Raw genomic sequence first — 13,099 nt, forward strand, 5'->3', positions numbered from 1 at the left:
TTGTGCGATAATTCTAAATATTCTAAGAATGGTGCTAAATTTTTAATTCTCTAAATTTTTAAAGAAATAATTATAAAATGACCCTTTCCTTGACAAAATGGTGGAATACGACTTGACTAATCGCATCATACACTTTTTGGATCTGCATCTAGTCTTTCCACTGCTCAAGTTTCTATCCATAAAAGAGATATATAATGAAAAAAGAATTATTACAAGGGAAATTGGATTTTCTCAGTGATACCAGCAAGGTATACTTTGCTATGGATATATACAAAAATCTTTATTCAGATGATATTCCACATGCTCTGAGAGAGAAAAGAACCACAGTGATTATACAACTGAAACAGCTTTGGGCAGAAACAGAACCAATTGTGAAGATGTTTGAAGATCCAGAAACTACAAGGCAGGTGCAGTCAATCAGATGGTTAGATGCTGTTTGACTACACAGAGGACAAGCATAGTTTTAGACAGGAATATTTAGATACACTCTATAGGTCTGCAAGATTCCAATATGAATGTGGGAATTATTCTGGAGCATCAGAGTATCTTTACTTCTTTAGAATGTTGGTTCCAGCAACAGATAAAAATGCTTTGAGTTCACTCTGGGGAAAACTGGCCTTTGAGATCATAATGCAGAATTGGGATGCAGCTACGGAAGACCTTACATGATTAAAAGAGACCATAGGAAATAATTCTGTGAGTTCCCCTACTTGAGTTTCTTCAAGAGCAAACATGGCCATCCACTGGTCTCTGTTTTCGTCAACCACCCAAAGGGCGTGATAACATTACTGATCTCTTCCTTTACCAGCCACAGTATCTTAAAGCAATTCAAACAATGCATCCATATTTTCTATGATATTTGACTACAGCCGTTCATAGCAAAGATATTTGAAAACACTGAACGGTGCTAAAAGATCTGGTTAAAGTTATTCAACAGGAGTCTTACACATATAAAGACCTAATTACAGAATTTGTTGAATGCTTGCTTTCATGTTAACTTTGACTTTAATGGGACTCAGAAAAAACTGAATGTGAATCAGGACTTGTGAATGACTTCTTGGCGGCTTGTCTTGAGGATTTCATTGAAAATGCTAATCTCTTCATATTTGAGACTTTTTGTCGCATCCACCAGTGTATCATCATTAACGTATTGACAGACAACCTCCAGAAGATACATGACTCCAGAAGAAAGGTGGATTGTAAATTTGATTAGAAATGCTAGACTGGATACCAAGATTGATTCTGAATTAGGTCATGTGGTTATGGGTAACAATACAGTCTTACCCTATCAGCAAGTGACTGGAAAGACCAAAAGTCTTTCATTTCGAAACCAGATATTGGCCATGAATATTGAGAAGAAACTTAGAATAGTAGGTCAGAGGCTCCTAACTGGGCAACGGAGGACTTTGGCTTCTGTTGAAGAACTGTAGAAGATGAAAAAAACTATAAAATAAAGATGAAATAATAAAATCATTATATAAAGGATGATATACATTTTAGAAACAACATATTGAGTATAAATTTTGGGGAATTTGAATAAAATTGGCTGTGTTTCAAAAAAAAGAGAAAAGAATATAATAAGCATCCAAGTACAAAATAATTAAAAAATTACTGAAATCATGAGAAAAATTAAGCCAGGTTATTTTTTATTTCAGTGTTTGTGTTTTTTTCTCTCAAACCTCCCAACTTATTCTAATATTACATTATTTTGATAGTAATTTTGAAACCAATATTTATTGGATGATAACTATTTATCAGGTCACATACTACATGCTGTATATTCCTTACAACATACATCCTTACAAAATCCATACAGTTTGCGTGATTTTCTTCCCTTTACAAATGAGAGAATAATGCCTTAAAAGGTTAAGAAAGTCAACAAAGTCATGATATTGTAACTGTTAGAGGGAGATATTAAGCCCAGCTTTTCTCCCAGAGTTCATGCTTTACCTAATAAACAATTTATTCATTGTACCATAAGATACTATTCCTATTTTTGTTCTTTTGTTTTGTTTTTAAGGAATCTATCTAGTCAGCCAACCAGTTCTGAAAGATTGTATTAACTCATGACTAATTTGTTTTGATGTTTCCATGTAATGAGACATTTTATGGAGATGACATTTTATGTAGTGTCAGTATATCAAACATGACTGAAAAGAAGTAACATTTATCTATGAGTCCTCTATAAGTATTCTATCCTATAGAATTCTATTTCAGTGCTAAAATTATTTTGGTTTAGGAATCTTCAAATTATATCAGGTGAGTACATCTTTGTTTTAAGAAGACTTGATGTCCTAGGGAAAAAAAAAAGAAAGATAAAATCATTCAAAATGGATTCTAAATTAGGTTTTAGTACTTGCCGTATTACCAGTATTATTAGTATTATTAGTATTATTAGTATTATTAGTACTTGCCATACCTAATGGATAGGTAGTAAATATTAAATTAAATTAATGAGCATATTAATTAATTAGTTTAAATTATTCCTATATAGAGCCTTTTTTTTTTGGATCATTTAAGAAGTTTTGTTTTTGAATCAAATTTTTCTGTAAGTGAGTGAAAGCCAAGTCCTAGTTGCTTAGTCAGAGTGAATGTTAGGAGTAGGGCTGACTTGAGGCAGCTGTATTTAGAAATAAACAAAGCTCTCAATTTTTGGCATCTCTTAATGTCCTGGCTCCATTTTTTGCTGTGTTAGACTCCAGTCTCTGGCTTTGCATGGTAAGAACATGGCAGCAGTAGTTGAAACACCCCACATCCTTCATATTTCTGTCCAAAGGCAAGTACTACTTTTTTTCATTCCCAGTACCTACAGCAGAAGGCTTATGGTGTTCTTTTGGTTCTGATAGCATAAATATACACTAGTGAACCAATCCCAGTGGTTAACAAAACGGTAGTCCTGATTTAAGTATAAGTGAGTTCCACAAAATATTTTTGAATTAAATGTGAGGCAGAATGTTTTCCCTCAGAGGGAAACTGGGATATGGTTTCATGAAGGATAATTAGATGCTGGCTGAGAAAAACAATAGTTATCTATTGTAGCCTTCAAGGATAACATCTATGACTTCATTAATTTGAGGATTATAATTTTCAGTTTCTGAAATGCCTAGTTCTTACTCATCTCAGAAAATTATGTGTTCATAAGAAAGAGAAAAAAATTTATCTTAAAATGCCATTAACGTGGTAAGTCATCAAGTTATACAAACTATCTTTTGCCATACTTTGATGAGTTATTAGAAAGAATCATAACTTATCCTGGTGCCCTAATTTAATGGAAAGTGTGCAGTGTGTTCATCTTTTTTATTGTTAATTCTGCACTTCTTGAGATACTGACTTCACGTTATCTTTTTATTTCATACACAGGAATTTCTATATCAATTCACAGTGGGTACCAGAATATGAACTTGTGGGAACTCAGTGAAATGGAACCCGATCAGTTTAAATTTCTTTTAAGTATTTCTGTCTGGCTTTAATAATGTACAATTAATATAAAAAACCATTTAGCTTTTATCAGTTAGTCAAGATCTGTTGGCCTAGTTTCAAAAGTTGGTCTCCTGGGCATAATGGACATAATTGAAACTCCTGTTAAATTTTTCATTTTAATGAAAATATTAAATGACTTGTGGAGTAGCGTGGTAAATTTGCAGCCCAGATCTCAGAGGGCTGGGCTGTGATTTCATTCTGCTGTCTTCTACTATTTTATTCTCAACATTTACAAAGTTTATTAAAACAATTTCAGTCCAGTCCTTTGGCTTTGTTTTTATATCATTGCTTTCCAGGGTGACTTAGGTTTTTATTTTATTTTCATAATTACCTCTTTATAATTGAAAACTACAAAAGGGCATAGTTATCAATGGGAAGCAAAATATACACTGAATAATTCTGCGTTTTTTTTTCTTTTCTCAACTGTGGATTGAATACAGCAATATAGGGTGATATGCTTGGCACTACAAAGAACTATGGATTTTAAAAAGTTCTAATTTTTAGGTTCATAATATAATGAACTATAGTTATTTTTAAAACTAGTTTTAATATTTTCTGGTAGATAAAATTGAATACAATTGAAAGTACCCTTTAATATTTAGGGTATGTATTTAGAATAAAATGATAGTTCCTGAGTACATTTCTTTCATTTGGAAATTATAAAGCTTTTTACTTTGCTTTTGGCATTGTATGTCTTTTTCAGATTATGTTTAATATTCTTGTGAGTCTACATTAAAGTAGGAAAGGGCACAGGATAAGAGGGAAGGATAAAATTAAATCTTACCAGGAAGTAAATTTTAATTCTGCATTTCTATATATTCACCTGTTTTATGGCATAAAAGTGAGTAGGCTTAAAATCCAATGATTAAAAACCTTCATTAAGTAAATTTAGCTGAAGATATTTAGATAAATTTCTGTAGAAAGAAAACATAAATTTTACCAATTAATAATATGTTCACTTTTGTTTTATTCTTTAATAAATACATCAGTACTTATTGATAGTGTTAACTATATCTCAGAGACCAAGCAAGAAGAGTCTCAAGCAAGCTGTGAACATTTCTTATTTGATATTCACAATACGCTTGCAGAGTTTATAATAGGGTCTCATTTTACAGAAAGTAAATTCTCAAATAAGTAGCTCACCTGAGGTCACATAAGAATTGGAGTCAGAATTCAAATTTTTGATATGGAAATTGAAGCCTGCCTTTAAATCTATATTGACTCATATTATCACCAAATGTTCCCAAATCTAAGTCCCTAAGTAGCTATTTGTGTGAAAGATAAAGTAAAACGTATAAACAGTATTTTTAGGTATTGTAGAGAAATGTTGTGATTTAAGATGAATGATTTTAAAATAAATTTATTATTAGAGGGGAAGAAACTAACAAAGACTTAGGCCCTAAAAGTGGAAAAATTGGGGAAATATAATTTTAATATTTTAATTATTATATAAAGCCACAACTATTCTGAGAAGTTTAGTGCACAGTATCTATTGTTTCTCTTACCGCAGAGATAATAAGCCTTAAATATGAACATTTGTTCTTAATATTTAAGGTTTATTATCTCTGCGGTAAGAGAAAAGCAATGATACAAAAGAAATATGTAATAGAAATAATTAAACTTTAGAAGATTAACTCTGTGTCAAGCACCGCCATAGGCATTTAACATGTATTAACACTTTTGAATGTTTATTTATTTTGAGAAAGAGAGTGTGAGACTGGGGGAGAAGCAGAGAGAGAGAGAGAGAGAGAGAGAGAGAGAGAGAATCCCAAGCAGGCTCCACACTGTCAGCACAGAACACGATGTAGGGCTTGATCTCATGAACCAGGAGATCATGACCTGAACCAAAACAGGAGTCAGATGCTTAACCAACTGAGCCACCCAGGTGCTCAACACTTTTAATATTTACAGCAACACTATAAGATAGTTAATATTACCATACTCATTTCTAGATGAAGAAAGAGAAACCTGGAGAGGCTTACTAAGTTAATAAGGTCCTAGAGTTAAATGAGAAATGGTACAATTTAAACCTTGGCAGCCTGGGGGCGCCTGGGTGGCTCAGTCGGTTAAGCTGCCGACTTCGGCTCAGGTCATGATCTCGCGGTCCGTGAGTTTAAGCCCTGCATCGGGCTCTGTGCTTACAGCTCAGAGCCTGGAGCCTGTTTCAGATTCTGTGTCTCCCTCTCTCTGACCCTCCCCCATTCATGCTCTGTCTCTCTCTGTCTCAAAAATAAATAAATGTTAAAAAAAAAATTAAAAAAAAAATAATAAACTTTAGCAGCCTGATATACAGCTAGATGTATTAACCATTATTTTATACAGCTGTATTCAAATGGTAAGTGCTAATACCTTAAAAAGTCAGCAAAATATAAGCATTGAAGTATATTTTTACCACTGTTAAATATATTGAAGTTTCTCAGGTCACCCCGTATGTATGACATGTCTTCTCCATTTTGTTCCCATTAAAACAAAATGAAACAGAAGATAGATTATTCAGCATTTTATGTTAATGATTCAGTTCTATTATTCTCATCATCTGACAAGAAATTCTTGACTCAACATAGAGTTCTACACATATAACTCATTAAAATTGATTTCATATTTTCTTCTAATATTATCAATCACATGTAGGTGATAATGCCCTATTTCCAGGCATAGTTACATGTACTTTCCCTAAACACTTTCCCCACTGATAAATGCATCTTTCTTTTATTCATTTTATTTGGTTTCCATGAACAAGAATTATTTGATTCATGCTTTTCATGCATTTATGTTGTTATTCAAACATCTTGGTTTATTCCCTACTTCCTTATCTGAACAAAATAACAAATTAGTACACTTTCAAATATAACCAAGTAAATGACATCTGGGTACTTTTGCAAGCTAATAAAAGATAGTGAGGATTTTTGAATTAGTTAACATCTTGTGAAATAGTATATTTTAAATAGGGGCACCTGGGTGTCTCAGTTGGTTAGGCCTTTGACTCTTGATTGGGATTGTCTCTTTCCCTCTCTCTGCTCCTCCCTTGCATGCACGTGTGCACTCTCTCTCTCTAAATAATAAACTTAAAAAAAGTGAAGTTTTAAATAATACATTTTAAATATGTATTACAATTTTATAGCCAAATATTTTTACTATAGTAAAATATCGCCTACTTGATAGTAAAAAAAAATAAAATAAAAATAAAAATTAACACTTTTTCTCTTCTGCCAAATTTCTTTTGCTATTAATTTTTTTTTAATGTTTTAATTATTTTTGAAGGAGAGAGGGAGACAGAGCATGAGTGGGGGAAGAGCAGAGAGAGAGGGAGGCAGAGAATTTGAAGCAGGCTTCAGGCCCTGAGCTGTCAGCACAGAGCCTGATGTGGGGCTAGAAGTCATGAACTGTGAAATCATGACCTGAGCCGATGGGACGCATAACCGACTGAGCCACCCAGGCTCCCCTCTTCTGCCAAATTTCTTCTGAAAATTGCCTTGTTCTCCATTTTAGCACCTGGAATAACACCTGGAACACAGTATGTGCTCAATAAACATTTAAAAGAATTTAAATTGGGTGCCTGGGCGGCCAAGTGGGTTAAGCATCAGACTTCAGCTCAGGTTATGATCTCACGGCTTGTGGTTTTGAGCCCCATAAAGGGCTCTGTGCTGACAGTTGGAAGCCTGGAGACTGACTGCTTTGGATTCTGTGTCTTCCTCTCTCTCTGCCCCTCCTCCACTCATGCTCTGTCTCTATCAAAAAGCGATTAAACATTTAAAAAAATTTAAAATAAATACATTAAACAAGAATTAAAAAAATAAAAGAACTTAAATTGTATTTAACTCCTTTTTCATTAACTGAAATATAATCCCACTTCATCTGCTTGATGGTTCTTTCTGGTTTAGCTAACTTCTCTTTGCATAGAATATTAATGAAAAGTGATTCTTGTGTTTAAAAAAAAAGCCTTTCTGTTGCATTTCTGTAATAAAATATACGGCAAAATGAATTAGACCTGAGCCTACCAGTTTTCATTTGGGTGAAGTGTTCAGATATTTGTTTCCATTACAATGAAAAATTAAACATATAAATTACACACAAGTTGTTGTTATAATACACTTGAAACATGAAAGCTCATGTAAATATTGTCATTTTTACAAGTTTAAAAAATTTTTGAAGATATTAGAGTTCTTCTTCTCAGTATTATTTAAATGCCTTTTCTGGCATAAGCAGAAAAGGACTATTAACTGATATATAACAATAGGAAGCAACTGTTACCAGAGAAAAATGCCCTATAGATAGCATTTATGAATATTTTTCTTATATTGGAAGAAAGGGTTGTTTGTTTATTTTCACATTTACTGTTCAGTTTGAGCACTTTTGCAGTTTAAAAACTTAACCAAAAGGACATGGATAGCATAAACATTGACAAATACATAAAAGTCAGTTTGAGATTTAGGACAGTTGAAAAATACTAATAATACTAATGAATATAGAAGTACATATTGCTTTGTAAATTCAAGACTTAATTATATTGCCATTTTAAAAAATATTTTATGGTATTATGCCACAATAGTTTACTTTGTTTTTTGTTTTTTTGGTTTTTTTTTTTTTTTTGGTTTGTTTTTAAACATTTTTTTAAGTTTTATTTTTATTTATTTTGAGAGAGAGACAGCATGAGTGCAGGAGGGGGATAGAGCAAGAAAGAGAGAGAGAAAGAGAGAGAGAGAGAAAATCCCAAGCAGGCTCTGCACAGCCAGTGGGGAGCCCAATGCAGGGCTGGAACTCAGGAACTGAGAGATCATGACCTGAGCCTAAACCAAGAGTTGGGTGCTTAACCAAATGAGCCACCCAGCCACCCTAGGCTACTTTGTTAATAATGTTGCAGTGTTATAGTGTTAATAGTTGGTTTCAATAACATGACAAAAATTGCCCTGATAGAATACATAATGTTACTGTTTTATATGGAAAATAAGCTACATGTAAGATGTATGTAGGAAAATAAGAAATTATTACTAAAGAGTAAAAATTCCACAGTGTTCAAAACCACAGGATTTTGAGGGACTTTTATACGGATTTTGTATCATGCACTTATTTATACTGCATCTTGTTTTAAATGCAATTTAAAGCCATTTGTCATGGTGCTCAGTGCTTTCGATGGGCCTGAGGTGAAGTGTCCTCTGGTTGTTTACTTCCCTGTGTTGAATTGAAGGCAGAAAGAGAACCCACAAGGTAGAGAATATTTCCTTCCTGATACCATCTACATAATATATTTTTTTTTTGTTCTCTTGGCCAAGCTATTTTAAAACGATACATGAGTGATACACAATACTGAATTTACTTCATACTTTCTTTCCTACTTAAATATATAAGTAAAAAATATGGCTAGAAGGTTGTTAAGCTGCCACCATAATTCTAATACTTATTTGCTAAAATAATATTAATTTTTAAATATATTTTGGTTTAAAAAATCCTTAATCTTTGAGTTTCTTTCGTTGGTATTGAGATGAGTAAAGACTTTTTTTTGTTTAATATTCCTTTGAGCACTAAGTACTATTTGTTGAGGTATAAAACAGATTCTGACATACAATGTTTACTTCAAAAATGAATGAATGTTGTAATATACTGTGACAAGTTATGTCAACCTTAAATTATATTATTAAATCACTTGAGAAAATGAAATATGGGGATATTTTTTTCCCTTTGATCATCTTAGGTATAGTCTTATTTTTAAAAGTTTCAAATTCTCATAGGAAAAATATTAGGAACAAACTTAAACCAAATTATGTTTTAAATTAATTTAAATGTATGATATTATAATAATGTTATTTTTTCATTATTTTAGTTTATAGGGAAAATATCTGTTCCATTTTTGTTCCAAGTGCCCTTTCTTTGAGTTTGTTAATCTGAAATTAATAATTTGGTGAGTCCTCCAACATATTCTACTCTATTTATTAATTACTCATAATATAAATGATGACTACATTCTGATTAGCTCAAATGCAGTGGGAAACACTTAAGTAGCAATGGCATAAAGTCACCTTGAGACAGTAGATATGATTTGATAAGAGCTATATAGTGATTTATATGCTTGAATACTTTTGATTCTCCTGTAAAGATTACCAATTCTTTTTTTTTTTTTTTTAATTTAACAACATTGCTCATTTTATAATGGGCTTAGGAAGTTTTATTTAAAAAAAAGAAATACATTATAATGGTCATACAATGGTTATACAATTCCACATAACATGGTCAATACTGGTTTCTTAGACTAAATAATTGACGCTGCACATTAATAGTAACAGGTATAAATGTCTGTTATGAGAAATATGATGTGTAACAAGGAGTTAACCATTTGAAAGGCTATTCACCTAAAGGAACAAAATTTATTGAGAATCTACCATGTGCCAAGCACTCTTCTGGCCACTGGAGACACAGAAGTGAACAAGGCATAATGTTTTCTTGGAGCTGGTATCTAGTGGGAAGATGGGAGGGTACACTATAAACAAACAATAATGTACAATCAGGTAATAATAAGTGTTAGGTTGAAAAATTAAATAGTGTATGGGAAGACAGAAAAAGCTATATCAGGGTGCCTGGGTAGCTCAGTTGGTTAAGCATCGACTTCAGCTCAGGTCGTGATCTCCTAGTTCGTGGGTTTGAGCCCCACATCAGGCTCTGTGCGGACAGCTCAGAGTCTGGAGCCTACTTTGGATTCTATGTCTCCCTCTCTCTCTGCCTCTGTTTGTGCTCTATCTCTCTCTCAAAAATAAATAAACATAAAAAAATTTAAAAAAAATCTATATCAGATAGGGTAGTCAAGAAATTCTTCCACAGAGACAAGGATAAAGGGAGAGGGAGCCAATGTGATGGTCTGGGGAGCACCAGTAAAGCCAAGGCGAACTCAGTATCTAATGGGAAACAATAACTTCTACACATATGATGGCAAAGGCTGCTACTATTAAAACTATATGAATATTGAATTATTTTAGAATAATTTTGTTTTATTTCTTCTTAAAGGTAAATTCATAGTAAATTGGAAGCATTGATTGTGATTAATAATAGACAACAAAATCTAAAGCTGTCAGGATCTCAGAGCTCATAATTAGGTTGCAGAGTGGTGAGGGGTGGGGAGCACCCCTTTAAAAATGGCTGAGCAGTCTTGCTCTGCTATAGTGAAATGATGAAAGCCAAAATAATTTTGATTTTGTTTTGGGAAATAACATAATGCTAATTACTAGTGCATAATTTTCATGTCCAGCCGTACACATCAACAAGATTAGCAGTCATCGTAGCACTAGCAGGAGTTGTGGTGATGGTGGTGGTAATTTCAGTGCTAGTGGAATCACTTGAAGGAATGTCATCTTTGTGCTAGAAACAGTGCGAACTTCCATGATCTATTTTTATTTCCCCAAACAAACTTTAACATGTGTGCTGATCTTATCCCTACTTACAAATGAGGATACTCCAGTTAGGAGAGTTAATAAATCTCTTACGGTCACAGTATCAGAACATTATCAGGGGGCAAAACTCAAACTCAGTGTCATCTCATCACACAATCTGTGCTACTTTTAAGGAAAAGTGTCATACATAATGATTTGTCATGCAGTGGCATTGTGGAGTGTGAAATTGAAAGAGTACTGAGAAATTCTCGGTTTTAGAGTTGATTATGCTGTGTTTTTGATGTGTGAGAAAGACACCTCTTTACACTGTGTCTGTGAAATAAGCGTGTCATTGCCATTTTTTTTTTCAGATTTCTTCTGATAAACAAATGAGTAAATGTGCATAAAGACAATATGAAAAATTTATTTAAACTCAATAGACGTTAAGAGTACTCTTAAGTGCTATTCACTGTGTTATGTGCTGAGGATAAAAACAGGAATATGTTAGAGACCAACCTTCAAGCAGCAAATAATAAAACAAATAAAATTGGGTTCCACCCCAGTTCAAGAAGAAAAATTGCATATGTCAGACACCATTCAGGCTTAATAAATGTAGTGGACATCTGTAATTCTTATACCAAGCCACCGTCTTGGGGTGACTGATTTCTTCACTTACTCCAGGTCCCTTTGTTTTGGATGGGGCTCACTCTAGCCCTGGGCTCTAGGAATAGGCACCATAACTCAGGCTCAGTCAATGAGAGGGCCATAGCTATAGTGACTGATTTAGAAAGATCATGACACAAGTCTGGATGCAGAGAGGGACAGAGGGAGAGACGAGAAAAGTGAGAGAGAAAACATGAATATTTAACATATTGTTCCAGCTTTTCTTGTTCATTGGACATTTCATCTATATAAGCTAACAAATTCCTGTCTGCTGAGAACTAAGCAGGTTACATATGAGCTGGGAATTTTTAATATACTGAAAGACTGATTCAAACAGTATGACTATGTGGATTCATTTAAGATGAAATTAATGTTGAAGTTAATAAGATGCTTTAAGTTTTTCAAGATGATGAGTATTTAAGCTAAGTCTTAAGAAGCAAAATCTAGAAACCTGACACCAAATTTTATCATGGAGAAGGGGAAAGTGCCTTTACCGAGAGTCTAGCAGATACTAGGCAGGAAACTAATATTTTACATCTACATTTTATTAGCTGAAAGAAGGAAATTACTTATATATTTCTTATTATTAACTTTGCTAAAATGTATATTGAGACATTCACTAAATCTAAAAAGTGTGAGGAGTTTTGGTATTTTTTATGGTCTACACAAATCATTAGAAAAAGTGACATGGTATGAATTTTACTCTAGGAAGATACTTCCTGGTACAGAAAGAAGAATGGACAAGAGGCATGGGAGATTAGAACAAGCAACATTGGGAGAAAGTTCTTAAATTAGTTAAATTAAAAAAAAAAATTACAGGGACGCCTGGGTAGCTCAGTTGGTTAAGTGTCCGACTTCTGCTCAGGTCATGATCTCACGGTTCTTGAGCCCAAGCCCCGTGTGGGGCTCTGTGCTGACAGTTCAGAGCCTGGAGCCTGCTTCAGACACTGTGTCTCCCTCTTTCTCTGCTCCTCCCCAACTCGTACTCTGTCTGTCTGTCTGTCTCTCTCTCTCTCTTTCTGAAAAAATAAAGAGTAAAAAACAATTTTTTAAATAAAAAAAAATTTACAGAGAAAGACTATTGCTGAGAGATGGTTGGAGCCTTCAGCAGCATAGCACCAGAGGGAATGGATATAAGTAAGAAAGATCTAGGAGATGTTCTGGAGTAAGAATCATCAGGCCTGGAGAACTAAAAATATGTAGGCTATGGTGGAGATGGAATGTGTTTCCATGGATATATGAGAGGGTAGAGGATTTATTAACAGAGGCAATATGTAAAGAGTGAAGGGTATATTAGCAGGGAAGAGGGATATCTATGAGAACACTAGCCAATGCTGATTTGGAACATGGATTTGGAGAGCCTGAAGTGTTTTTTTCTGTGAAGACTAGCATTTGTTCATGCATCATTTAAAAAAAAATTTGTTGAGCATTTAAATACAAGTCAAGCACTTCTCTAGACAAATTTCCTGCTCTCACAAACCTTGTATTCTAGTGGTAGGATGCAGAGAACAAAAATTAAATGAATAAGTATATGTTATATCAAGTAGTAAAGAATTATAGAAAGAAATATAAATCATAGTCAGGATTTGGGGCTGTTATAA

The 13,099-nt window shown here is 33.5% G+C and overlaps 1 protein-coding gene and 1 pseudogene across 2 annotated transcripts in view; both read left to right on the forward strand.

The window, feature by feature from the left end:
* CCSER1 (coiled-coil serine rich protein 1) overlaps positions 1 to 13,099 on the forward strand; it is a 1,275,653-nt gene that overhangs the window by 1,057,787 nt on the left and 204,767 nt on the right. The window lies entirely within an intron of this gene.
* LOC132692865 (eukaryotic translation initiation factor 3 subunit E pseudogene) lies at positions 98 to 1,526 on the forward strand (annotated as a pseudogene).

Source organism: Panthera onca, chromosome B1 (genome assembly GCF_046562875.1).
Source record: "Panthera onca isolate mPanOnc1 chromosome B1, mPanOnc1 haplotype 2, whole genome shotgun sequence".
Taxonomy (NCBI): domain Eukaryota; kingdom Metazoa; phylum Chordata; class Mammalia; order Carnivora; family Felidae; genus Panthera; species Panthera onca.